This window comes from Xiphophorus maculatus, chromosome 12 (assembly GCF_002775205.1).
Source record: "Xiphophorus maculatus strain JP 163 A chromosome 12, X_maculatus-5.0-male, whole genome shotgun sequence".
Classification (NCBI taxonomy): domain Eukaryota; kingdom Metazoa; phylum Chordata; class Actinopteri; order Cyprinodontiformes; family Poeciliidae; genus Xiphophorus; species Xiphophorus maculatus.
The window spans coordinates 6,544,973-6,571,344 of NC_036454.1; the positions used below are offsets into that span (position 1 = coordinate 6,544,973).

General features: G+C 36.0%; 1 protein-coding gene across 1 annotated transcript in view; it reads right to left on the reverse strand.

Moving 5' to 3' along the window:
- The window catches only part of srrm4 (serine/arginine repetitive matrix 4), a 60,520-nt gene that overhangs the window by 27,672 nt on the left and 6,476 nt on the right, over nt 1-26,372 (reverse strand). The window lies entirely within an intron of this gene.

Consider the following 26,372-nt stretch of genomic DNA (forward strand, 5'->3'; position numbering starts at 1 on the left):
GCTAATCTCCAGGAAAAACTGAGGTCATTTGCAAGTCAAACTGATACGTCAGTTGAAATGTAGTAATGTACATGCTTCAGCTGCCTTGACATTTAAGTATTTTTGTTTTTTGTTTCCAGGTAGAGGTGACGCAAGTTGTAGCAATAGATTAAATTCTTCACGTCTCTACTATGTTTTTTTTTTTTTTAATCAAACATAGCAAAAAACAATATTTGGACAGCAGGTTTTCTTTAGCTAGCAAAGTAAAATCATTAAATATTCCACGCCCTGCCCCCTTTTTTTGTAGTTTCAGTGGTTTAGCTGAATGCATGATGTAACAGTTGTTAGAAATGCTACCTTTCTGGGTTCTGGGTTTGAATCCCAGATGGTTGCTTTTTGCATGGAGTTTGCAAATTCTTACTAAATGTATCAAAAATCAAAGTAAGGTAAAACAAATTATTTCCTGCTTCTACGTATTACTGCAACAACCCTTCCACAAACAATGTTCATCCACAAATGATTTGATAAATTGAGTTATTTGATGTGGGCCCGCAGTTAAAGCCCTGATAAACATTCTCTGTTTTAGTCGCGAGAGATTTGACGGTAATTACAAATTCTCCTCTTCGGCGAGTGACTTCAGTCTGATTGTAATGAGAAGATAATCAGAGCAAGAGATTAGTCCATCAGCACCGTCTCCTCCACTTCCCGCCGCACCGAGCAGGCAGGAGCCGTCGCTATCTATCTTCCTCGCCTTCATTTTCGGGGGCCTCTCAGAGTCAGAGGAAGTGCCCCCTGACAGGGATCTAATAATGTAAAATGGCAGACTGCGTGCTTCGACATGATCCAGTGTGGGGAAGGTGTTAGGGGAGATAAGACAGCCACCAGAAGGATGATTAGTCTGATCAAGGAGGCTGATGAGGAAGACAACCTTTAAATAAAATGGTGATAGGACAAATTTCTCCTTGTAGGAGCAAATAAACGTCTGAAATGATAAAAATGTGTTTAAGTAGATAACATAAGTATTTAAAGAAGGTATAAATAAGTATCTGAATAATAATTTATTGAACATATGCTCTAAAGTACCCTGAAAAAAGAATGGAGATCCAACTTCAAAAAAACATGTTAATTGGTTGTAAGAAACTTTACAAACTTAATTTATTTACATTTGTTTACAATGATAACTTAATAAATTAACTTGAATAAACTTAATTTGACTAGTTGTGACCAATTAATGCAATATATTTAAGTTAAATCGCCTCCTCGTTTTTCACTGTATTTTTCTGAAAATGGATGTGACAATTAGTACAACAAGCTGAAAGAAAATAACTTAAGATTAAATGAGTGGAATGGAGTGCTATTTATTTGGAGGCATTGACTGGAAACATTGTAGCACAAACAGCTATTTACAAAGAAATAAAATAACCTCATTTGAAAACCTGCTAATGAATATTGTATTTCAGCCAACAAACAGTTTTAAATGTTTCACCCTAGTTCTGTAATGAGCTTGGTAATGTTGACTATTATTGCAATGCATTTTTCAGATAATAAAATCTGCAGGTATGTTTTTTTTAATCTCATGATCTAAAAAAAAGTTGTATTAAAGATTTTAAAATCCTATTTGCAAACCATTAAACATCCATCCATCCAGCCAGCCAGCCAGCCAGCCAGCCAGCCAGCCAGCCAGCCAGCCAGCCAGCCGGCTAGCTAGCTACAGAGCTAGCAAGCTAGTTAGCTGCTTCTAGGAAATCCCAAGGAATTAAGATTATCACATTTCTCCAGAAAGATTAAATTCAAATATACTTATTAGTCCCAAAGGAAAATTAAAAGATGTTGTAACTCCTCAGAGTTTTAAGCCAAATTAGTTGTAATTGACAATAATTACCTAGCAAGAATTAAAAAATTAATCAACTCAAAAAAGTGAAGAAGACACGCTTTATTCCAGCCTCTCCACACTGGTATAACTTACTGCACCACTCATTAATAAATACTTTTGAGAGAAATATTGTCTACAATCTTTTCTCCTCACATACTCTGTTAGCATTTAAATTTGATTAATTTAGTTCGCATAAAACTGTAACGATAATATTCTATAATATTGAATATTCCTGTTAGTTTTTCCACAATACTGGGAAAAATGGGACCGTGGAATTAATCATCTTGAAAACTGTTTTATTTGATTTTAGTGAATATCAGTGCGTGGAACAGCTCCACACCGATTTGTTTCACTTCCTTTAAAATACTTTTTTTTTTTCCAGCTCATCATAATAGCAGCTATGAAAGAACAATAAAACACTATTTTAAATCTTTTCTGATTTACTGTTAAAAGTGCTGTTAGCATTACAGGGGGGAGGTTTAATTGAATGTGGACGTCTTTGTTTGTTCTGCATGAAGATGTTTAATTATGTTAGAGCCAGTAGAAATAAAAGCTGCTTGCTTCCTGTGAACATCTGGACAATATACACACAATTATCTTGACACAGAAGAAGAAAAGGCAAAACATTTGCTGAGACAGGTTTGCTTTGTGTAGCTGAATAAAGACAGAATGGAAAGTGACCCAAAGGTTTCTCCTTTTATTTGACTTCTTTCTGCTTTTTTGTTATTTGCGACTAGTTTAGGAGTAGCAGTTGATGACTTCAAATGAAATCAATTTCAACAACAACAAATGTTTGCCCCTTCAATCTGGCCTTAGATGTTTATACCATGAGCCTTTCAAAGCCATAAACACTTTTTTGTATCTGTTCAGCAAATCCCTTTCTTTCACCTCTCCCTCATTCGCACACCATATTTTATACATCCACTTCCTCCAGTCTCTCAAGCAGCTAGAGGTATCGGAGGGGTCAATGCGAAGCACGTAGCTGACAAAAAGGCTTTAAACGAATGCAAGTAGGGAGCGGATTAAATGACAGCTCGCTTGATGAGGAAGAATTATGTGGACACTAATCCTGGAAAATCCGGGCAGGGTTTGTTTACCATGAAACAGCTTGAAGCAGGTAAAAGTGAGACTGTGGGATCAAGTCAGCCCCAATCCGCAGCCGAAATGCAGCTCGACAGAAATGTGTGCATGGAAAAGTGCAGACATGGGAAAACGTTCCACTTTCTGACTTTTTGACCCCTTTCTCTCAGAAGATGAGTCACGCTTAACTAGCACACCTCCTTCTGTGATGAGGAATTCTTTGAAAAAAGAGAAGTGATCATCCTGTCACTTCCTCTTGCTCCAGTCTTTGTCACAAGGGCAGAGTCCACCTCCTCCCAGTGTGATGCTCCTCTCTGCTTCTTCCCTCACCGCTGACGCTGACAAAAACAGATGGCTCAAAATCACGCGGCACACAGGACAGAGAGAGTGGGATTTTTCACCTCAGTGTGCGCTAACACCTAACCTAGCAAAACGTGCTGACATGTCATCACTTTTGCCAAATATATTCATACACTTTCAATTGACACTAGAACGTGTGATGTCCCTGTGCTGCATGAATCAACTTTCAGTTAAACCTAAAGTTATTTGTTTTCTTATTTATTTAATACAATACATTTCAGTTGTCGAAGGTTGAAGATTTTATTATCAGTCCCATATGAATCTACTGAAGCATTAATAGGTATAAAATATTTCCATTAAATATGTTCTCTAAAGGTTTTACCCCTTTTATTATTCCATGTTAATAAAAAATAAGAACCTTTTTCATTTTGTAGGATATCTGATTGCTTCAAATGGTTGTTTTCTTATTCCTTTTGGAAATATTCGCACTCGGCTTTCAGAAATGTACTAATATTGATGCTGTTAAAACAGCTGCTGCTTTTAATGAAATATACAGATTCCTGAATATTAAGAAAAATCACACCATTGAACTGATTTAGCAAATCATTTAAACAAAGGCTTCTAAATAATCAAAACTGCATTCATGTTTTAAATTAAGATATTTGAGTTACTAAATGTTTTTATATGGTTGTGATATTGTTTTTATAATTGCAACTAGTAAAATTACTAAGCTTTTTTTTTTATTTGCTGGAAATGATGTACGTGTTCGTCAGCATGTGTGTCAACTGTCTTTCTTTTTTTTGTTTTACCTTTAACCTGCCAGGATACTACAGATAAAAAATAACCCTGGTGGCTAAATCTGGTATCATGTTGATTGTTATTCCTTATTTAATAAATTTAAATTAATTTCCTTGTAATCTGTGCAAGGTTGAATTTAGAAAAGTTTAGAATTTTCAAATCTCAGAAAGTTTTGATGCAGTAGAATCTAATTTGTTTAGCAAATACATAGAAAACTACTTTAGCCATTTTTTTTCATAGAAACAAATGTGAGAAAAGTATAAAGATATAAAAGGATATAAAAAACACTTATGTATGATATACAATTGATTAGCGAGATTAATTCATTCTTTATTGATCGTCATACAGGTAAAATTACTTGGTTTTTTTTAATGTTTTTTGTGATGTTTCTAAGATTAATGAAAAGAAATGCTAATAAAAAGCTAATTAAGAGTATCTGAAGCTTGGATTCGCTGCAGGATCCAGCATTCGGAAATCCATTCAAGTTTGTGTCTCTGTTATCCTGGTTGCCATGGCATCCACACAGGTGCTCCATTGCCCTGATTGAGGTAGTCAAGACTCCTCAGGCCCATGAGAGCAAGTGAATAACAAACTGTGGCAAACAAGTCAGGAAACGCACCAGAAAGGATCAATACAACCAACGGTGAAGCGACAGCACAAAAAGAACATCTGGCTCTGGATGAATCAGATCTCACACGGTGGAAAATTTATCATCTGAACTGAATCCTGTGATCTATTTTCTTTTAGTAAAATTTCCAAATAATATGCAGATTATAAACCAATTTAAACTTGATGACTAGTTCATCCAAAAAACACAAAACAAATGATGACTCTTTTACTTAAACATTGCTATACGCAGTAGAGTGTTCCTCAGTCTAACAAGCTAATTATTCAAAAAAGGTTGCCAAGTTATCCGAATAAACATAGCTACGTATTTATAGACTTGTCGCACCTCCAGCGTCAGACAATGAAGAACGAGCTGTGGAGATTTAGGAAGGATTCATGTTAAGACGCTAAAAGTGAAGAACTGATGCACATATTTCTTTTTCTTCACTTCCAGTGGTAAGTTAAGTATTCCCCAGCCACTTGTGTGAGGTTGAGGGAGGCTAATAAACTTTTCATTATCCCTGTCAGGGAGATGTGGAACAATTGATCATCGTTATTATAGGAGTGATGATAGTTGAGATAATTACTAGGGAAAGAGATGATCTACAACCACAATTAAAACCCCCAACTGGGTGGTCCCAAGTCAAATAGCTTTAAATTACAGTCAGAATGTTTGTCCAAGTTCCAGATTAAAGTAAAGAACAACTTCATCACTGCTAAAAGGACGCGTGTAATTAAAGCAACACAAGGAAAATGAGACACATCTCTCACTTTGCTGGGTCTCAAAATCTGTTGAAATAATTTAGTGTGACATTAAAGTGGATGCTTTTAGGTCAAATGCAATTGATTACAAGTTAAGAGATTTTATTACAGTCATTCAGCTCAAGGAAGAACAGAGTGCTGCAATTAAGCAGAGGCAATCAATTAAGCATCTGACTAAAAGAGTCAACCACAAGATTATTAAGATTATCTTCAGATCTTGTGAAAAATGTCAGTAGGTGTCAAAACATGCTTTAGTATCAATGCTTGACATTTAGAAACTGGTAACCATTTTGAAGGCTACAGAGTGGCTGTTAAGGCTGTTGCCTCTTGGTAAAAAGTTCAAATCCCAGCTCAGGTATTTCTGAGTGGAGCTCACAAGAAATCTTTGACAAGTTTCAGTCTGCTATCTCAAAGTTTCAGTCTGCTTTACTTCAGTAAAGATGAAGTAATTTACTGAAAAGTTTCTACTTTTCTCTATATATGATGTATAATATGATCCCAGGTGACATTGGGAAACTCACAGTAGTGGTTCTGGTAGTTTCTCACATCTGATTTTGATAAAATATCAAATAGTACTTTGATGATCCAGCTCCAGGAAGCAACGGGTAAAGTGCTTTCACTTTTCTCGTTCCAGCAGAAAAGTTGTTTTTGAAAACAGATCATGACGACTGCAAAGGGCTTATCGTATGGGTCACCTCAGGATGTAGTACTGGGACCTTTTCTTCTTCTTTTCTTCTTTGTCCTCAATTATAGTACAACCAGACTGGTATTTTTCCTGGAATAGATTAATTGATATGGAACAAGCTTCTCTAAAACTTTGCAGTTTGGGCGCTAAGTTTGTTAAACATGGAGGGTTAGGCGTGGTTTGGGAATTAAGGTTACTTCTTCTCTGCTGGGGCTTAACAAACAGTCTTAAAAGAAATGGGGACATGGTAATATTTATAACACGAGATTGAAAAAAGCTGAATCTTTTTTTAAAATGATGCAGAATTTTGTATTCAGCTTTAAAATAGAAAAGAACAAACCGGATCCTCTCTAGTCAGTACAGAACGCTTGTTAGAGACTTTTAACAAATCCCCAGAAGAAACAACACTTTATTGCCTCTTTGTTACTTTGGCTACTGGAGCATTTTACAGTGCACTTTAATGCTGTGCTGTCAAGCTGCAGCATATACATCTGACCTTTTCAAACTCAACACCCCTTCCTCTGCTCTGATATCTTGTGGTCAAAGGTGGTCTGTAGTTTCACTGATATATTTTAGGACAAGAGGAAATAGCAGCAACCCTCAGAGTATGAGAAGCATCGCATTTGTCTTTACACTGTCTTAGGATTTGGGCTGTATGAGTCTTTGGAGATAAAGTAAGACAATCTAGTTTTGTTTTATATTCTTACTGTAGAGATTTATGAAGAAAACCTATTAAATGTTCTAAAAATTTTAAATTAATAACAACCCCGTGTCACATAGAGATGGTTGAATCATCTCTTTGTGAAATATGCTTGGGATCTTCATCTTTTTACCTTCCACTAGTTGCAGTACGCCACAATCAGGAGTGACTTTGAAGACAAGTGAGATTGGTTTATTCAATTATTGTGTCCTGATGATAAACTGGGAGCAACATAATGGCTTGATTAATTTCCTTATCACGGTGAGCACAAAGAGTAATTACAACCAAATCCACGGCTTGGTGAACCACACATCAATCAAATTAAAGCAGTCTCCGCTTGGCAGCAATCACTTTCAAAGACAACAAATGAATTTGTTGAATTTGTTTTTTAAGTCAGTACTTGAAATTAAGTATTAAATCACACCAGACTGACTGGGATTTTCTAATATTTGTGGTTAGTGAGCAGGTTAATTGATTTAAATAAGAGCGCACTACTCCCAGAGTGCTAGTTATATATAGGAGAATTGCACACGTCAAGTAGGAGATGAACCCCTTAAGAAAATAAATCCTATGCTTTTAGCCAGTGAATTACAGCCAAAGAGCTTCACTTGACTTGGGCAAACCTGCTGGATTTCACTGGCAGCTGTCGGTGTTTGCCTTGTCTCTGTAGAGCTAAAAATTAAATCACATCCACAGTGTGAGTGCTCAGATTTACAAGTGCTGTTTGCACTGTGGCTCATTACAGGAGCCACTACAGGCACAAAGCAGCGGGAGAGCAAGCAGGAAGGAATAATGATGTATGTTAGCAAATATAAAAACATCTTCATATGATACATTGCTGCTGGGAAGAATGCATTATAAGGGTAAAGCGTCTTGTTTGATTTTAACGTGCGAAATACATAAATATAGCTGTGGCGGGAGATAATTAGAGGGTGCTGCTTGCTTTTCCAAACAAGATGACAGCATTTCCTGTAGGTTGTTGCTTATCTTTCACACCAAACAGAGGAGTCAGCAGCAGCTGGGCATATGACAAGAATTTTAACAACATCCAATAAACAAAAACATGTACAAATAGAAACAAAATTCCTGCCAAATGCTTAATTAGTATCTCTGCCAACACTTCATTGCCTTCATTTCAATGCTTTCACTTTAAGTAGTGTCATTTTAATGATCTTTGGTTGAACTTTATAAACTAAGAACAACTAACATGATCTATATTTCCCCACATGTCGCCAAGAGCTTTTACTGCTGTTTTTTTGTATCATAAATCTTACATGTACATCAATTTCCCTGTTTCTGAACTGAGTGTGAAGTTAGGTGTGAGTGTGTGTAGGAGTGAGATAGTTGGGTATAATTAACAGCTCATGAGCCGCACATTTAAATCTTCTTTCCACGTGAAGGAGATCACTGAAGAAGACTACTGCAGATAGCAAAAGTATAATGTAGCTAGAAATAAAATCATAATGCACCTAGTGATTAATTAGCCTGAAAACTATATTGGGAAGATGTTTTGGTCTCAACTCCGTGGCTGGTAGAAAGTTCCTGGACACCTAAATGATGAAGTCTAAAGCTGGATTGGTCGCCATGTTGTTGCTGTGGAAAAACAAATCTGAATAAATTCCTGTGTCATTTGTCAAACAGGCAGCTGACAGATGGGTTCAGAATTAGACGTTTCTGCTGCTTAATTGAAAATGTGAAATTAGGACAGAATTTTTATTTTTTTTTCTAGAAACTAAACAAATAGTATCAACTTTTGCAGCACACCTCTCCCAATTAATTGGGAGTACAGGCAGGGTATAAAACTGCCATCTGGATGTGACTTAATCAGCCAATTAAACAAGCAATATTTCCAGCAACTGCAAAATAAACTGTAAATAACTTTTTCCATGACACTGAAGCTAATTTAAAATCTGCTTTGACAGACCAGCAGCCACATCTCTGTGTATTAAGGACCTCCTGAGCTGCCGTTTCTAACTCCAGCCTCCAATTATCCCCCATCACATTTCCATGTAGTTGCTCTGAGGGAATAATTTCTGGCGTTAACTAAATGGTTTCTCTGCACACCTGTCTGAATGCAAGGACCTCAACGGGCAAACAGATTGGGACCCATTGCTTCGCCATTTCAGTCTCCCTCCTCTGGCTTAATGAGCTGCCAGGGCTCCACCTTAATTTGTGTCAATAAACACGTTGGGTTTGCTGCCGGCCCTGACAGGTAGCATTGCTGAATGGGACAATCTGCACGTCGCTGCTGGAGTGGAAGAGAGGAAACTTTCACATGAGTTCAGGTAATTAACAAAAACTGTGAGAGGAAGATGAAACTCTTCCAAATCATCCCTTTGCTTTTGAAACTGCGAATCGTTTGGTTTTTCACATAAATTATTCACAACGCGTGTGTTATCTTTACATTTCTCAAGTTCCATCTGGAACATAGTAGAAAGAGTCAAGTGAACTCAAATGGATTATTTAGGTTTAGCTTTGTGAAGCTTTACAGATCTGGGGATCAGCAGCAATACTTGAAGCTTCCTTTATCTTGAATTCAGTAAAAGTAAAAATTAAAATTTCACTAACTTACTGTGTATTTTTACAAACGTTTTGTGTATTTGTCTCAAACTCGTTGTCTACTTTCTGGAACCTTCTAGGAACTAATATATTCCTTTCTTTGAAATGTTGATGGAAATTTATGAGGCTTTTCTCATAAATTTCTGGAACCAGGTGCTTTCCTGAACTTAAAGGTTACTTTCAGAACTTGCCAAGTTCCTTTTGGAATCAAGCTGATACTTTCCAAAAACTTTGATGGCAGTCACTATTTAGCTTCCTGACAAGTTCTGAAAGGTAAAGCTCATAAATTGTATTTTATTGTAAACTTAAAGGTCCACGAAATCATGGCCCAAATTAAGAAACGCACTAAAAAAGGAAATGTAACAAAATAGAAAAAAGGCAAATAAAGTGTACAACACTGTTTGTCTTTTTCTAAGAAATCTTTACAGTGCAACTTGTAAACTTCACAATATATTCTCTCAACTATGTTTTATAAGCATTAATACACATTAGCTCATTTAAATTACTCAAATATCTCTCAGCAAAATAAGACAAATTGAAAGAATTGATTTTATGGGACAAGTTAGAATTGGCCCTCAGACGCTTTATTTAGTCTGGTGGATTTGCACAACATAACAGAGCAATTTCTAGGTAATCGTTTTTTGTAATCATCTGTAAAGTTCACACTGTGTTTTCTGCATTTCTGTGCTTGTTCTGGCACAAAAGACATGAACAGGTGACAGATCCCCATGATTGCTCTTTCTGTTCTCCTCTCTGTTCTCTGCTTGCCACCTATCAGGTGTGCTTCACTGACAGATGGAAGCTCAGTATTCAGCAGAGATCCAGCACATCAACCTCCATTTTGATACTAAAAATGTGACTCTGTGTACTGCTAGCCAACCAGCTGAATCCCCCCCCTCTCTTCATTTGCTTGAATCAGGCCTCTGGGGTTGTTCGACTTTGTTTTTGGGTTGCTTTCTCCTTCTTATCTCCGTCTATTTGAATTCAATCCGAGAAGCTGAGTTTCCGTGTTGTGTTCCAGAGCGTTGCTTGCTGCCTGCAGAGTCAGGACCTCCTCCCACATCCTCTCCAAATGATGACATGGCCTCACACTGGTTTTTATTTCTCCTTCTTGTTCTGAGGTTTTGCTTGCAAATGTTTCTCTCTGTCTCAATGCATTCTCTCCAAGAAAATATGTAGTACTAACATACATTAGTCAACACATCATGTCTCCACACTGTGTGTATGATTTATGCGCAGAAAGAATGCCGACAGTAAAATTTGGAACATGTATTTTCATTCCACCCACTCCATACAATTGTGGACGTATGGATTTGTTCATGAAAAACATCTCTGGAGGAGTTGGTACATTGATACATCAATTTTCAACATCACAACCAGGCATTCACGTCTAACATAATCATCTTAAAAAAAGAAGAATGCGGCAGCAGGAGAGAGCAATCAAGACTCCCGCTGACTTTCTCTGCCTCAGCCCACTTCTCCCCCTTGATGCTAATCAGTGTGGGAGCTGCTGGCTGCCTTGATGCTTCATGTGATCTTAAGATAGGCCTTTAGCTTGTACAAAATAAACCTGCAATGTACCATCAAACATTTAACTATATCTAGGCAAATCTTTACTTGCTTCACTCCATCTGGCTAAAAACAGTAAAAATATAGATTTTTGAAAAAGATATATCCTGCATTTTTGGATTAAAATTTATGTAATTGGATTTAAATCTGTCTATATCACTGGGTTGCTTTTATTGATTGAATTGTTTTTTTCTGGATAGGAATTGCATTTGTTTGTTTATATTTTTCAAACCTGATGACCAAATGTGTCTTGGCTGTCTGTCTGTAATATGATCAATAGATGTTATTATGCTTAAAGGAACATATGAAGCATATGTTTATTACCTGGGTTATACATCATCACCTGCTGTGGAACGCCCTGACTGTCTGTCTATGAGGCTGAATTTGTTTATTCCTTTAAAAATCAGCTTAAGACACTTTAAGACACATCATGCACAAGTTTTTAGTTAAAGTTGCAGCATCTAACTTTAAAAAGATGTTTATTACTATACTATGGGACAGATAATGTGTGAAAATGGAGCTCCTCTGACTCCTTTCTCTGGACAGCAGGAGGGTTATAGCATCATTAGCCACCCTTTTGTATGTGCTGCTCACACCCCATTGCTTTCTTTCTGCTATGATACAGCTGGTTCATCACACTAAAGTTTGCCATGAATGTTCAGACGAGTTAGCACGATGGCAGATGAACAGTTTCCCTGAAACACAAAAGTGCTTCTCCATATTTAGTTTTGCATACACCAGCATGATTGACAGCACTCAGACCCTCTGCCTGGCTCTGATTGGTTGTTTTTGACCAGGTGCATTTCTTCTGCTCTGCGAGGAGGTGGAGGGTCTCGATCTCTGACTTGCTTACCTGTCTTGTAAAGCATCATAAGATTAAATGTGTTGTGCATAAGGTAGCCTAAAATGACAAATGTTGAATTCATTATTCATTATTCATAATCTGGTAGTTATGAAAGTAATCGACTTCTTACCTAAATTAGCCCATGAATATATCTTTAAATTTATGTTTTATTGTCATTTCATTTTATTTGCATTTATCCCTCTTTGTAAAACATTCTTATTTTTCTCAGCTTCAAGCTGGCAGTAAATAGAAATGTGCGCCAGATGGACACCTTATCATCTGTCTCCCCTCTCAATTAACAGGGAGATTTGTGTTGCAGCCCAGCATCATTATTTTAACAGTGTAGGACCCTGCACAATATGTTTAGTGCAGGTTGTCGTGACATAAAAAAGCCCCACCGTTCATCACAATTGACCGAATAGGAACTTGTTCTCTCCAGGGTAAAATGGAAAAGGTGTGAAGTCATTCAGGTAAAAGATTTTACCAGTGTGCTTTTTGAACCTTTTAATTTCTTCACAGATTTTTGAGGGAAAGAAAAGTAAGTGCTTTAATTTTAATTATGCCTACTCTGAAAGATTTAAACTGAAGAGGTCTGAATGTAAAAAAAAAAAACCCCTGCATGACTGGAGGTGACCTGAGTCCTTGTTGGTGCAAAATAATCATTTCCCTATGGAGGGAAACCGGTGATCAATGAGAGAGTAACCTTACCCTCCATGAGCACCTTCTTCAAAGTCAGATAATAAATTGGTTCATATCACCTCCCCTTTCGTCCCAGTTATTTAGAGGGCCATCTGAAGGAGTCCATTACCTTTTTATGGAAAGTAGGATCATTCAATTTGCTGGCAGCCCAATGAGAAGTTCTGTATGGATGCGCGGCAAGGGGGCTCAAGGGCAAGTGAATTATTCCATTATCTGTAATGTGTGGGAAGGCAAAAGCTGTCAGGGTCCTGGGGGGATCAATTTAACTTTACAACCTCTGTTCCTCTGGAAGGAACAATGAGGGTAAATAAAAACTGACAAACAGACTCCCTCATGTATATCTGACATTGTTTTAATTCAGCTACAGTAACCATTTGTCCTTAGTGTCACTGCTTTTATGAAACCTATGCTCATAATTTCTGCTACTGTGTGTGTCTACAATTGAGTTTTGTATTAGCTGTAAATATGCTAATACATATTTACCCATTGTAAATGGGTGTTGAACCCATTAGTAATAACTAACTTTACACATGTCAGACTGGTAGAGTTAAGGTGAAATAAATATTTAAACAGCAGGGAGGCTTTGTCTTCATATTATTTTGTTCTGAAAGCAGAACAATGTCATTTTTAATTAAAGTAAGATAATCCCCAAAAGGTCAAAATTGTGTTTTATGTAGCAATGTCATTCTCTGGGTATTGCATTTAACAGATGGCACACAAAAAAACTGTTAATTTGATTCAAGTGTGTTTCTTCTGTTAGTGGTGTGTGATACAAGGTAAAATCATAGAGTATTGAGGAGATAGATATAAAGAGCAATGTCCTCCACAACTATTGCTGCCTCTGATAAAATAAAGCCTGAAAATATGTCCCTGTTTTTGCAGTAATAACAGTTTTAGTTTAAAATCAGCATTGCCACAATTATTGCCCCTGATCAAAATTATTTCAGAAATGTATTAAATGTAACCTCTTCTCTTAACCACTCTTTAAAATAGGAAAGACAAGACAATGTGATTTACAAAATCCATAAATTCTGATCCACAAGTATGGAAATGGTTCCACGAAAACAGTAGGAACTGTATTAAAATGTTTTAAACAGGGTCGCATTTAGACGCAAATATTATTTTCACCTGGCAAAAATAATGTACAAAAGTATTTAATCGTAAAGACCTGAGTGTCATCTTGGTGGCCAAGATCAAAAAACTAGTTTTAAGGAATTACAATACAAATGGCCAAATGGAACAATAACCAAAGGGGGCACTGGTCAGATAAATAGTGAAACAAAAATTGCACTTCTGGCTAAAGTACGAATTTAGTAGCATCTATATTCTAATAGAGGCTAAACTTAATTGGCAGGAATAGCTAAAAGAGGGAAAATTTTAAAAATCAGCTTTTTTAGCTTTACGTCATGTTACAATGTTAGTAAGAAATCTTTGTATCTCTTGTGGCAGCCATTCAAGTGTGTTGCACATTTTTTATTACACCTATTACACTGAGTTAACCTGCTGCACAGCTGACATTTTGCTGCTGAAACATACGTTCATGTACAGCAATGTGTCAGCTGTGTCTAAGACTTATGATTTATTCAAAACTTCTTGCCTTTTTAGTTTTAAAAATACATATATCAGAATATACAATACACTAGAAGTACGTCAAAAAAACAGGAAGTCTTTTTAATAAGACATCTAAGTCAGGTATTATTTCCCAGCTGCTTGTGCAGTTCACAGTAAGTTCTTGCTTTGCTTCTGGTTCTATGTGCAGACAAATCCCAAGCGTTTCAGCATACGTAATAAGAGGGCTTACTGAGCACGCTAAATTTTAAACTATTTTAAGCACTATATTAAAGGAATCAGTGCCATACACCACAGGTAAACAAGCCATATATTATGAATTGCATGTGACACTTCGTTTCCAGGGCAACTGGGAAATAAGGAGTGTTCGAATATAATCTCTCGCGGCATGTATATGGCAACGCATGCAAAGCCTGTCATCTGTTTCAAAAGTTGCCAGCATCCTAACGGCACATTTCTGACACCTTCCTGGCAAACAAAAGCCCTTCCAAGAGTGAACCGGGCAGCCATGCTCTGGGTATAGAAGTAAACCCTTATTTCTTTTCCATCAAATAAATCTTATAAGTGCATTTTCTGAGGAAGAGATAACTTAAAAAGGGTTTGTTGTAAAGGTGTAAGTCACTAAGAGGTAGGAAGTCCACCTTGTCCTCTCCTGGGAACTGCAGAAGACAAAGTTTGGAAGAAGGTGAATGCATTCTAACTCATTTTTTAAGGAGTAAAACATGAAAGACAGAAAGGCTTTCTATTTGATGTAAGGTGGCCTGCCCTCTTCTGATAAGACTTTTCCTCTTTAACTGGTTCTCAACAAGTAACTTGAAAATGTGCTTGTAGGACCAACAGTCTAGTCAATACATCACAAGGAGTATTTGCTGGACTGAGCCTCACAGGAATTATCAGTCTTTTGTAATCTGGCTGTTAAAATAAGTTATTTTGTTTGTGTCCTATGCTGTTATGTTTGTCTGTTTTTGTGTAAAGTTGTACAAAATTCCAGGTTTTCCTACAAACACACTGGACCTGTTTCTAACTACATTTACTAGTGTTTGCCTGTGTTACGTCCCTCCATATCACACCCATTTCTGTCAGGGATTCAAAGAGGGAAATTTCAGACATTGAAATCCCAGCGACAGAAAGATGGAGTGAAACCTCAGAGTAATGTTTTACTGATCAAAGCAGCATTTTTGTCCAACAATTTACAAGGCCTTTAAAAATGATTCACACCACTCCTCAATTTTGGTTTAGTTTCCGCCTTTTTGAAGCAAACACAAAATATCAAAGAGAAAGCTTATTTAATCCTCATTATTACAGGGATACAAACAGATTTTATCCCCACTTGTAACCTAAGACAGTCGGACCTGTGCGGAAATACAAGCTGGTTACATACAAGCTCAAAATTGACCCAGTTTAGAACCCCTTTACTTATTGTTTCCATGTCACCCAGCTCTACCTGCTATTAAACAAAGACTGTAACAGCATACCTCTGATTGTGATTTTAGTGAGTTTTACTGGATACTCTGTGAGGAATTTTTAAAGAAATAAGAAAGAGCATTTCAAAACCATCTCACATCTATAAGTACAATCAGTCATGTGGCATTGGAAGAGAGAGTGCTTCAGGCCAGGATTAGAGCTCCCAGTTATTGCAGTTATCCACAATAATGACCCGAGGTGTTGAAAAGTGGTATGCTCCTAAACTGTTATTTAAAGTCAGCTCTTTCAATCTGATGTACCTTAACTTTGGTGGTGTTTTATCAATGAGTAAGTCAGTTTGTCAGGCAGGTGGATGGTCTTTTTGCCTTAGAGTTTATGAAAAAAGATATGGCGTCTGCGAGATTATTCGTCTTTTCCAATACAGTATAAGCCCCTAATCTCTAGCCTCTCTCAGCCCATTCTTGACAGGATGAGGAGACACTGAGGGCAGTCACAGAGAGAGAGGCATGTGGTGGAGGACTTTGCTGAAGGAGTAAATATGTCAATCACCTGAAGCTCTTAACGGTTTTCTCTAAGAAAGTCTATCCAACTGGGTGTTTTTCTTTGAAATATCTAAAAGTTAAAGCAATCTCTCTTACCTATTTAAACAAAACAGTGAGGCTTCATAATACACAGTGCCAGTCAGAAAGTTAGACATTCATCCTGGGTTTAAATGTTAGTTATTTTTGCACTTTTATTGAACCCTTTTTTTCCTGAGGAAAATGGTGAGCCACTATACAACTGCACAGGAACTTGGTGCACATGTTTAATTTAAATACATTTTCAGTTTCAACCTTGCACATATTTATACATTTCCAAACATCTCATGTAGCCCCACTAGCATTTAGGTAAATGTCTTGTTGTTGGTGTAGGTGTTATGATGAATGTTTGTAGAGAGGACCCAAATGCAGCAGGCGGAAACATCAAATGGAGTTTTTGTGATTTTAACCAAACAAATAAAAAAAAAAGAACAAACTTACAGAAAAACCAAAGAAGCCAAAAAGAAACACAAACATAAATCTGGGGGGACTGCAGGGAACAGAGAGGAAGAATAACAAGAGTAGATGAGAGGAACTGGCAAGGAGTGACTGAGGATACGGTGCTTAAATACTGGGGAGGTTGAACACTAAACAAAGATGTAGACTGTTTCTACGGTGTTTGATGGTTTGCAGGTGTGAGGGGAGAGCAGGAGTCAGACAGAGGAGAGGGAGAGAGAAACGTCAGGGGGCAGGGGAGAGTACACTGGGGAACAGGAAATAAGTCTAACACTAAAGAATAACTAGAATTGAGAAACATAATTAAACTAGAATAACTAGGGACAAGAAATAAACAACTAGCAACACTAAGAATAACTGAACTGAAGTAAAACAGAAACAAGACTGATCTAATCAAAGAAAGAGACTAAGGAATACAGAATGATCGAACTAGAATAAATTAATGAAACTCCAAAATGACTAAACAAACAAGCATTAAGTTTATTTATGTATATATATTATCTTGTATGTTTACCTTATTCAGCCTTTATGAGTTTAAGAAAATAAACTCATTAGCTGCACAAGAAATAGCTTGTGCAGCAAATTCTCATTTTTATAATTTATTGAACTTGCTAAATTGTTCCTCCAAATTAAAAAGAACTGTTGAATTGCAGTTAAATACAAAGATTTATGTAACATTCATATGTACGATAAATTTAAGTAAATTATGATAAGTGTGAGCTGTTTTGAAGTACAAACTCTGAAAATGAATCCAAGTACAGATAAGGGTTATCGTAGAAGACAACCAAACTAGGCGGATGTTCTTTATAAAACCTCATGATTATTTTTATCCAGTGTTCAGAATTTTTTTGTATTTTAAGCCTTTGAATTCTTTGGAAAGTGTTAAAGAAGTCATATCAGTCAGTCAGACTTTTTGCATAGTCTTAATAATTCATAAATCATCCGCAGTATGAGGAAGTCATTTATTCCAGGACAAAAGGTACTCCTCCATTGGCCAGGCCGGATCAAAGGCAAATCATTAATTCTGAGACGCTCATTTCAGTGAGATCTGCTGTTCCACTGTGACTAGATTTCCTTAAACGGTCGTCACAGTCAAAGACAGCGCTGAGACAAAGCAATTTTAGGGCCTCTACAAGGGCACAACCAAACGCAAGTTTAAATTGAATGGCCCAAAATAGCTGTTTAATTATGTGGCTATCTGAGAGGCTTTCATGTTTTCAAAATGAATCAGGAGCAGAGAGATAACCGATACTTTTATCAATGCAAAACTCAATGTCCCCCCTCTTCTATCAATCGTGATGGAAAGCCACTGAAATTAGCTCATATACCAGAGACATCAATTATGTTTCTTTTAATTAGAATATCCTCAGATCACCCCGATCCCTGTGAGATCATTTTAATTAGAGGAGAAACTCTGTGTCCATTGTATTTTTATGAGGCAGTCCTTCTGAGGATGGCATATTTTTTTACTTTTTTATGCTTAACAGTCAAGGACTGGCCAAAGGCTAACTCATGCTACAAGAGGAAATAAATCTGTAAAAAGTGGAGATTTTTTATTTATGATTTTATCGCACGGTTCTTTGAAAATGCTTATTTAAATTGTGAGTTTTCAAACAAAACAACAAAAACAATAATACTATTATTAATAATTAAAAAAAACATCCTTTGACAAACAATAGTCTGTTGCTATAAACTTCTCAAAACTCGTCAGAATCGTCGTATGGATTTAAGTTTGAACTTTGCATGACAGAGAAAATCTATCAGAACCCGAATGGGATTTATTTTGGCTTCCTATGGCTTATTACACTCCATGAATACAAGGCAGTCTTCTTCTGCAAAATAAGACTCACTTCAAAAGGTCTCAAAGTGAAAAAAAAACATTAAGTTGAAAACTAAAAAAAAAAACTCTCAGCCTCCATCATCATCTTTCTGTCTCTAAAGATCTCCAGGTAAAGAAAGTGGTGACATAATCTTAACACTGAAGCAACAATGAGTGTACGTGTTAATATTTTCTAATTAATGTTTAGTGCACCTTTGGCTGAATATAAATAATGTCATAGAGGTATTAATAAAAAATCAGAGCAAACTGGCACAATAATAAGCAATACATTTGTTAAATTGGATTTATAAAATCATTCATCCACTTATGAGCTCTACAGTTTTCAAATCTCCTGACGTGTTCAATGCAGTCATCTAAAAATAAAATACAACTTAAATCAAGTTTGAAGTTTTACTTGTTATGACATATTGTCAAATTACATGACACTTATAAGGTCTTGGAGTTATGCAGTACAACTTACAGTGAGCAAGAACAAATCATCCAAAGCAGTTTTTCTTAGTCCACATGACCCACAATTCCGCATGCGTTAGGTTTTTCCATGCTGTCTCACGCAAACAAATAGGAGCCTGCAGCACTGGATGGCATGCTGAGAAAGTAATGCAATCATTAGAATCAGGTGTGCTGGAGCGGAGATGCATTGAAAACATAAAGGAACAGGATGGAAAACTACCGACATACTGATATGTGTCATTATGTACTCAACAAAATCAAAATGCTGAAGTATTTTGTGAAAAACAAAGTCTATCCACTTTAGCTGCAAACATGACATTTATACAAACTGGTGTTGTTCATAAATATTTCAAATCTTTAAGCCATTGGTTAAAGATTTGAAATATTTATGAAACACTGAAGTATTTCAGATTTATACAAATCTGAAATACTTCAGATCTGTATAAATCTGAAGTATTTATACAAACTGGTGTTCATAAATATTTCAAATCTTTAACCCATTGGCTAAAGACTATAAAACATTCAAAAGAGTTACAGGAATTGTTTTAAAAGTGCATTATAGTCCAACAAGTGTGGCTTGCTTGAAAAGGTTGCAAAGAGTCACAAGTGACCTCGGCAGCATGACCTGACTTTCCTAAGTTGTGTTTGAACAAACTGCAAGACCTTTGGAACAGAGTCTTGCTGTTTTTTTTTTTTTGGTAATATTTTGAAGGGACATGACAGAAGACAAAAAACAACAACTTAAACAACTGACAAACTCGTGGTGAAATTTGGCCAGACTCAGTGGCAGTTTATTCAAATGTTTGTACTACATGAAATACTGTGGCTGTCTGTCTTTCAAATAGTGTTGGATTAGAAGGCTTCAAATTAAAATACAGCTCTAGATACCACCATTTGTAAATCATTTATTTACACACAGGCTCTGGCCTTAATTTTAAATGGTGTGTGTATAAAGTCATCCTTACTAACAGTGATAAATATCATTGATTAGTCAACAATATAAGCCCATTATTTGGAATACAACTGACTTTTTACAGAACCCAAAATAACAGAAACATTAATATTAATTTAGTAAAAAAGTACATCAAGCCAAAGAGGAACACATCTGCACATTGTTATGTATTGTTGTAGAAGGAAAGCAGATTTTTGATTTTACACCCTTCCATGCCCCCTTGCCCTCAGCATGCCCTCGTAGTTGGGAAGCAGCGACAAACCTGTCATCTCTTTTTTTTGTCCTTACGAGTTTTATTTGCTACAGGAATGTCATCAGGAATAACAGTCACACTGGAAAGTGGCACATGATGGACAGGGTTTTGGAAGTTGTCTCTACCCTTTACATTTCTAAGTTACAAGCAAATCCTTAACCACGGTATTGACCTCATTATGGCAGCATCTTTGACTCAATATATTTTGATCGTTATACAGATTTCTTTGACAAAAGAGACAGATTTATTTGACAGCAAGTCTAATTGTGGTCTATCAAAATGGATTTATGGGTGTATTTCCCATTATTTAAATTCATAACATGAACATTGTTTATTCACAACAAAAAGTCCCCAGATTCTTGTCAAAGTCAAATGCAGGTTGTTTATTATTGGAAAAATCATCACCATAAAAGGATAGACGTTTTTAAACCTTGTCTAGCACCTACTGATTAAATTAAAAGCAGTTGCGGTTTAAAATTTTAAACTGTAACATTATAAGATCTTACTAATAAGATGAAGAACAGACACAGCTGATCAAGGTGTCCTTCATTTCTAAGGCAACTTTTCCTGCTGCTTGAATCTCAAGAGTTGACAGTCAAGTTTCAAGTCAAACTCACTCATAGAAAGAAATTTTGAAACAAGCAGTAAACATTAAAACTGAGATTCAATTGTCCTCCCAAGTGTCTCCGTCTTAAAGAAGACACTATTTTGATATTTTTGAGATGAGGTAAATTGTTTTACTTTTCTGTATAATAACGATACATATGAAATGACAAAGTATTAATTACTTGTTATTATTCATCTTCATTCAGAGTCATCCTTAGTGGCACTTGAGCATCAAAATTCTTTGGTTAAGTTTCCAAACTAAACTAAGACCCCATAGCTTCTATAAATACCTAATAAATGGACACTTTCAAAAGCTTTCTATTGTTTCTGTGTTGACATTTACTCTTCAGAGTAATGCAATCCAAAACAGTGACTGTAACTCTCCAAGCTAGTCCAACTTCTTCACTTTAACTCAGCTTTCTGTCATTTAGGAAGCTCATTAGCTCGATTCCTGACTCATTACTTGTCTTTTGTGGACCAATTTGTACTCTGACAAACTGGCAAAGTAAAAAACACATAGTGTGTAATACACCAGTGTTAATAAGCTATGACTGGTTTCTAATTTTGGGTTCTCTGGTTCTATAGGTCAGCTTTGTCAAAACAGATCATTGGTAGTTTCAAAATGCACAAAAAATTGCAGTCATTTCCCAATGTGCTCATGCTATTATGATTCATCTGGTCTCTTTAGGCTGTTTTTAAATGCTTCTACTAATCTTTCTACTGGCATTATAATTTTATTGCTGTCATCACTGGACTTTTAATAGGTTAAAGACGTCTAAACTTGAAGCAACCACAAAAAGCCACGCATGTTTGTTTTTTATTTAGTCAAAAAAAGCCCAAAGAGGAAAATCAGTACACCAAATTGTGCTGAAGCAGATCTGGCATAGTTTTAGGTTTAGGTATGTAAGACATATTTGTGTTTTATAATTTGTAGTAATTCATTGGTCTGTGCCATACCAGTATTTTCATCACCAACTGTAACAAAAAGTCTTTTTTTAGATGTAAAACTGCTGCTCTGAAAGTCATATGTATAATTCTCTCAAAGCCTCATTGGTTGTAGGAATAATGTGGATGGTAATGTAGCGGAGAGTTTAAACCTCATTCATCAGTTTAAACACCAACATTAACAAGCATTCACTGCATCATTACAAAGGCACTGACCGTTCATCAAAATAAAAGCACTTCCTGTTTGATACTTGTAGAAACTTCTAATAAGTTTCTTTAAACAGTTTAGAATGCCAAATTTTACATTTTATTCATTTAAAATACCTCAAAGCAGTTAATAAAAACTGTGATACATGTTTGATTGTACTTTATAAATGGTCAAATGAATCCGACACAAATATAACAAATAAAATGTTTAACTTTTGGCAGACAACACAGCATCTATCTGGTTTCAGAACATGTAAACTTGACTTGAACAAAATTACTTGTGAACATCTCTAGTCTGGAACTTCAAAACTAATGATTCACTCTGACATTTGCCCCACAGTCTGTGAGACTGTGTCTCTCCACCACATCAAAATCTTTTCACAAGCAATGAAACCAGTAGGAAGATGTTGTTCTTGTCCTACAAGTAGCAGAAACTATTATTTATCATCAACTATCTTAATTTTGCAGCATGACGTGCAGCTGAAAAAAGTAAAGATTCTAATTCAGCCAACTCCTCTGATCCAATGATAACAGAAAATTCAAAATAATGCAAAACTGTTTTTCACTAGACATTCACCTCTGAAGAAGAAGCGTTGACAGCAAAGGTGAGAATGAAGCACAGAAAAATGAAACAAAAGCATCGGGCCAATAAATTCCTGTGCTACCGTCGTCGATTGAATTTGGGGAATCTACAGTGTGTCCCTTCACCCTGGCATCAGTTATGCAAATGGTGGCAATTTTAAATGAATGGCAGATCGTCTTCCCGAAATGAGGATGGCCAAGAAGCGAAAATGAAAAATGGAGGAGGAGGCTGAGACGTGAGAGTCGCTCAGCCTTGAAATGATTTAATTTAAGTGATGAGGAGTTGACTTTGATAAGTTTCCATTTTAATAATGAATACTACGACTGCTCTAGGGGTCCAGTTAGAAAGAAGCCAACTTGGTTAAAAAAGAAAATAAAACTGAAGAAAAAGACAAACGTGGCTGAAAGAAGAAAATTTAAAGCTAATGCTTTGATTTTTATTGCCTGCTTAAAGAGAAAAATTTACCGTTTTTCATCCCAGGAATGGGTATTTATAATGCATCCAACATGATGTCCATCTAAGACTTTTATAATTATAAAGCAAAACAAAAGCTCAACAAATCTGAACACTCACCTAGTGAGGTAAGGACTAATCTTGGGCAGATATATTGAATCTTAACAAAGATGGCAGCCAACAAAAACAGCAACTGATAACTACTAACAAACCAATAAGAATTGAATTGAATTAATACAGAGAATCAAGGCTTTACTGATGTCTTCTTCTAACTCTACGTTCTTCATGCCTACACATAGTGCATACTTTCTGTCCTTCAATAATTTAAACAAATCCCAAAACCTAGCCTGAGCTAAGAATAAAACATTCTACATATTCACAATGCAGGTTTTAAAAAGCACACAATACATTTTATATTGAAGTTAAAATGTATTTAACTTGAGTCAGAGTTTTTAACTATAAAAGATTTAAATGAACTATATTTAGGTTTGTCATGGTACCACAAAGATTGAAAGGTTGAGCCTAAAATTACTAATTAAATCAGAAAGAGAAAGGAAGTTGACAAATCACACACATGGTGAATGTTTATCATTTGGGCTCTTCTTGTACTTTAACAGAAGTAGTTTTATTATATTTAAATTCTGTGGGTAACAATGGATAAATGGCGGTGCAGTGTTTTATTATCAGCATTCTGACTATAGGACTTCAGGGCTTAAACTCAAATAAGCAGCAAAATATGGTTTTAAAAATAATACATCCGAATGTTTTCAACATAAAAAAAGCTTGTCTACAAACTTTATTGTCACAGCGAAAGACTTTCAAGAATCTTTCTGAATAAAATGTGAGTCCTGATTTGCAGTTAGTCAGCTTAGTCGTTTCCAATCAGTCACATTGGGAATCATGTATGGATAAGCTGAGCAGCATGAATCCACTTGATAATCATTTTTATTTATTAAACTTCACTGCCAAAAAACTAATCAAGACATAAACTAGTCAAAGTATTACAATAGTGGTACAAGTGGTCTTGTCATAACGCTTTAACACATTTAAAACACATTGTGAGAGCAGTGAGAAGAGAAAAACACACAGAGAGCATGAACTATGTTATACTGAGCTATATTAATTTTAAATTGAAAGTCATAAAGTCACTTCATCCTGAACAGAAAGGGAGAAAAAAATATTTTTCAGTGAACGGGCAAATTTTTTTTACACATATCCGATTAACATTTGTTGTTTCTCTTGCTGTCTCAATGCTGCAGGCAAAAATGACAAGCAGTTAAGATGAAAGCTGTCTCACGCTTTATTTTTATCTTGGAAATCTCTGCTTTGTGAACATCAAATAGGATGTAATCAGTGAGCCTTCCTCCTTTAGACCCACTATAAATAAAAGCATCAAGAATTGGTCATGTCTGCCTGTCTGTGAGATTTAATTTGGACACCAGTCAACAGGTTTTCTCTCTTCCCAGTCATGGATTTGAATCTACATAGAGTATGATTTTGTTGCATTTGGTAAAACTTCAGATGATTCATATTTTTGGACAGGAATGTAACATCAAGTAAAAAATGTAATCATTTTGGCTACACAGCATCCTGTCTTTTTTTTTTTTACCTTTCTTCCCTTTTTGCTGTCTCTAATTTTTATACTAACACTGCAACCATTTCTACTTAAGAGAGACACAGATCTGAAAAAATGTAGCTATTTTATCTATACCAATGTCAGCTACATGAAACTCCAGTATTTCTTATGCAGTGCATTTTGTATATTATTGTATGTAGGAAGGTACACAAAAATAATTGAAGCCAATTTTGTCTAATCTGTTGGGATTTGATTTCGCTGCAACGCATAAGTATAGACATAAATGTAACCTTTTATAGGTCTGGATGCAGTTGAAGCATGTTGATTCATTTTATTCTGAGCCAGCATTTGCTAGTATTTTCACAAAACACAAAATGAACAATAAAATGAAGAATTATTGTCAGTTTCTGTAAAAATTCAAATCAACATCTTTGAAATTTAAGCTATATTAACCAAGGAACTCAAAAGAGTTCACTTATTGCAGATAAACTTTACTCCTCAGACATTTTCAGAATCCTCCTTTTTACTTCAGCTTGTTGTAAATATTTTTGCAGTCTGCATTGAAAACACATGTTGCAATCCATCAACTTCATTTACTATGTTAATGGAGGTGAATGCCTCAAGTCTTTTCAAATGTCAACAGCCCACATTTCAGCTCAAAGTGAGTGCAGCAGGTGCAGATCCATAAAGCTGCAAACACCTGGAGTTCTTATAGACAAAAAATGCAAAAATCACAAAACCTTTCATACTGCAGATAAAAAAAAAAACTGCCTTTATGCATCGTCAGCATCACCAACATTAGACTACGACTGATTGATACAAACTACTTTCCCCACAGGACACTTTTCAAAAGTGTCCTGCACTCAGAACCATTAATTAAATTATTATTGAAAAGTCAATTTATTTTACACATTACACTAACTAACTATTACATGATGTAGGCTAACTTAATTATGATGATTTTACGCTTACTGTTAATGAAAACATTACATTTAAGTTACAATAATACCACAGACCAATTAAAAATGGGTGACTAATGAAAAGTATGCTTAATACCAGCTTAAGGGTTGTTATTTTCAAAAGTTACTTTTAATATTACAAATGAGCCTCAGCAGAAAACATTTTCTAATTTATTGAATATGACTGAGAGCCAATCAACACCGTCGACTGAAAGGTTGGCCACCCTACATTGCTTCTGATTGCGTCAGATTTTAGGGGACTATATCATCGATTGGCTAAAAGTTCATTATACATTAAAACTGCCACTGATCTATTAGAATCCCTTCAGAAAGAAAATACACTCAGACTACACAAAACATCCCAAATGAAGATGCACTCTTCAGGATGATAAGCGGCACACGTGCCACCAGGCTGCGTGTCGTTCAGTTTTCCTCACACGCTGAAGTGAACCATAGAAAGGGAAATATGTTCTCCTTGAGGGAGAATTTCACAGCAGCTTTGAGCTGATGTTTGAAGGAAAGGGTTTAAACTCAACTCTCTGCTTTGATTTTCTGGAGGAATTATCACACTAAATTCCAATTCCCTCCCATAATATGTGTCACTATACACATGCACTAATTTAAAATATCCCTAAATTAAATATTGATGTGTTTTACAAAAGATATACACATCTAAATAGCTGTATATTTGCTAAATTCTCCCCTCGTCAATCTTTACTTGTAACACGTAGTTCTTTGCAAAGGTTGCAAACAGAAAGACAGACGATTAACCACTAGATTCAGGGCAGTTCCAGTCTCTAATTCTAAAACCCAAACAAACAGGATTGCCCTACATTCTGCAGATGAAAACAAAAAAAGAAAGATTGGCAAAATGCAAATCAAAGGGATTTTAAAGCCCCCCATTCCAACGGGCTCATTGCTTTTAATCACAAACATCGGACTCATTTTGCTAAAACAGCTGAGAAACATCTCTTCAAAGTTAGCGCTGCAGCAACGTAATGCCTGCCAAAATCAATCGGTGTGTCAGTAAAGCCAAACTCATTTCTCCCAGCCAGCAACTTTCAGA